The following is a 3,477-nucleotide window of genomic DNA, read 5'->3' on the forward strand; positions in this document are numbered from 1 at the left end:
CTAGGGCTCATCCCCGGTGCCTTTTTAGGTACATTAGAGACATGCCCTTCTAGTCTGCTGCTCCCCCACGATCACCCCCAAAGGCCTGGGGTGCTGACAATGGTGAAGACAGATGTAAACAGTCCAGTCTTGTGTGGCTCCAAATCTCCTCCCATAACCCCAGGAGTTCGTGGAGAATTCAACATTTGGTGTTACCTGCTCTCAGCCATTGATTGCTCTGATACTATCCGAGAAGACCTGGGTCCCGTGCCAGCCCCAGGATCCCAGTGCCTGTAGGGTTAGCTGGAGCACTTATGCTCTCCTTCTCCCTTCCCACCTTCTCAGGGTGGGGCTCAGCATCACAGTCCAGCAGTACTGGCCTTGTCACTTACATATTCTGTAGATCTATGGGCTGGCCGCAGAGCAGACAGCTGAGATCAGAGGTTCTCCTTGGGATCAGAGTCAGCCTGACCCCAGTGCTCCCTCCTAATATGGGGGACCAAGTGCAGCGGGTGGGGGTATTTCCTGCTGAGGCCGCCACTCTCACCACGGTTAGCTCCTAAGTGACTTCCATGCTTCCTCCCAATGCCGGAGCGCACCAAGGGTCTTTGCTGCTGCCACCAAGCTAAGACAGGGTTCATCCCGAAGAAGAGGAATGTGGAGGAGACTCCCTCTCCTGGGCCCTTGGCCAGCCTTTGAGCTGCCCACTCAGAAAGTTCAAGGGCAGTGTGCTCCCCTTATTTGCTGAGCCAGTCTAAGTACCAGACTGGAGAGCACATTGGCTGAGTGACAGCCTCGGGACTTCTGAGGCACAGCTAGGGGCAGATCTGAGAGCCAGCTTTGCGGAGGTGGAGAGCCTTCCCAAGCCTGCTGGACCGTGTCACTGGTAAGATAGTTGTCTCTTTGTTATCCATGGGGAACTGGCTCCAGGACTCTCAGTAAACCCAAGCCCATGGATGCTCACGTTTCTCACATCAGAACGGCATATAGTGTTGGCACAGAACCACACACAGACTTCCATATGCTTCAAATCGTCTCTAGATGGTTTATATTCCGAATGGGTCATGAATTCTGTGCGGGCTAGTTTTATGTCAACTTGACAAAAGCTAGAGTCATCTGAAAGGAGGAAACCTCAATAGAGAAAAATGCCTCTGGCTGTAGGGCATTTTCTTAATTAGTGATTGATGGTGGGTGGTGCCATCCATGGGTTGGTGGCCCTAGGTTCCATAAGAAAGCAAGCTGAGCAAGCCATGAGGAGTAAGCCAGTAAGCAGCACCCCTCCATGGCCTCTGCATCAGTTCCTGTCTCCTGGTTCCTGCCCTGTTTAGGTTTCTGTCCTGACTCCATTCAGTGATGAACTGTGATGTGAAGTGTAAGACAAAAAACCCTTTCCTCCCCAACTTGCTTTTGGTCATGGTGTTTCATCATAGCAATAGTAACCCTAACTAGGACAAATTCTATGTGAGTAATTGCTAACATATTGTCTAGGGAATAAATGACAAGAAAAAACAATCTCTGTGCGTGTTCATCATAGACATACCTTTTTATTTTACTAAATGTGTTTTTCTGTGGTTGGTTGAATCTACATAACATCTAGAACCTACAGATATGGAGGTATGCCTGAAATGTGCCTTGTGACTCTGAAAGTAAAGCAGGCAGGCAGTTTCCTTAACTGGGAATCCATGCTTCCTGAGGTTTGAATGTGCTTGGCCCAGGGAGTGGCACTATTAGGGGGTGTGGCCTTGTTGGAATAGGTGTGGTTTTGTTGGATGAAGTGTATCACCTTCCTGCTAGCTTCCTGGAAGTCAGTCTTCTCCTAGTGGCCTTCAGATGAAGATGTAGAAGACCTCTCAGCTCCTCCTGTGCCACGCCTGCCTGGCCACTGCCATGCTTTGTGCCATGATGAGAACGACTGAACCTCAGAACCTATAAGCCAGCCCCAATTAAATATTGTTCTAATAAGAGTTGCCTTGGAGCTGGGTGTGGTGGCACACGCCTTTAATCCCAGCACTCGGGAGACAGAGGCAAGCAGATTTCTGAGTTCAAGGCCAGCCTGGTCTACAAAGTGAGTTCCAGGACAGCCTGGGCCATACAGAGAAACCCTGTCTCAAAAAACCAAAAAAAAAAAAAAAAGAGTTGCCTTGGTCATGGTGTCTCTTCGCAGCAATGGAAACCCTAAGACACTTCCCAATACCGTCTTCCTGAATCTTTCCAGTGCAAGGCCCTGGTTGCCTGTGAGACCTACAGTGTCCCTTTAAGCACCCAGATCCTGCCACACCCATGAGTTCCCTCATGCCTACTCCTTGAGATCAACTTGCCACGGAGGCTCTGTTCTTACACTTTCATATTCACACATGCACAAATTACATATGGGTGTGTACTCACCCACACATACACACACACACCGCTACCTGGAGAATTTGTTCTGGTTCATCTCTTATAATGCGTTATTGTTGTAAATATCATTAGTACAGGGCCTTGACCACTCTGCACTAAACTACATTCCCAGAGCACTCCAAATCATTTTAAAAACAAACAAAAGCAACAACAAAGCCTTTTAATTTAGCAACAATTGTAGATTCACTGCAAAGCTGCAAGCACAGTGTAGTCCCTCATTCTTCCACACAGCCCTGCCCCAAAGTTGACATCTTATGAAACGATGCACATTCATCACAGTACAGTCAAGCCAGCACAGATGTCACCAATTCTCCACTTTTGTTCTTTCCATTTCCAGAGCCAGAGCAGGACCCTAATATGTCTTTTAGCAGGCCCATCTGAGAGACTTCTTCAATCCTTTTAGGGTCTCATAGCCATAGCCCTTTGGGAGAGCCTGGATGAAGCTTTTTGTATCGTCCCTCCTCTCGATGCTGTGTGATAGTTCTTGCAGCGTAAGATTCTGCACATCGCTTTGCCATGTTGGTACAGGTTGTCACTGAGTGTAGCCACCATCACTGAGAAAAATGGCATCTGCTAGGTTTCTGCCTCCCCTTCCTTGGGTCTGAAACATACTCCCAAGAAAGAAGACAGAAGGTCCTCTCCCTGACAAGGTCATCACTAAGTGTCACATATTGGCCTTCTCTCCCATTTCCCTATTTATGTGCACGTCCCTAATCTCCCCTTCACAACCTTCACTGAATCTCCTGCCTACAAGGGGCTAAGTTAACTCACTGTGAGGACTGGTTCTGATACACTGAGGAAATCAAAACCAACATTTTGCATCATATCCCTGATGTAAAATGACATATTTGTTCCCCACCCTCCTGCTAGGTATCAAACCTACGGTCCTGTATATGTAATAGCAACCTTTCAAACACTGAGTTACATCCCTGGCCCTTACAGTAACTTGCACATAAGCTGTGTACCAACCATCAACTTAAAATACACTGTCCAAAGCCAGGTGTGGTGGCGCATGCCTTTAATCCCAGCACTTGGGAGGCAGAGGCAGGCGGATTTCTGAGTTCGAGGCCAGCCTGGTCTACAAAGTGAGTTCCAGGACAG

This window comes from Mus pahari, chromosome 7 (assembly GCF_900095145.1).
Source record: "Mus pahari chromosome 7, PAHARI_EIJ_v1.1, whole genome shotgun sequence".
Classification (NCBI taxonomy): Eukaryota; Metazoa; Chordata; class Mammalia; order Rodentia; family Muridae; genus Mus; species Mus pahari.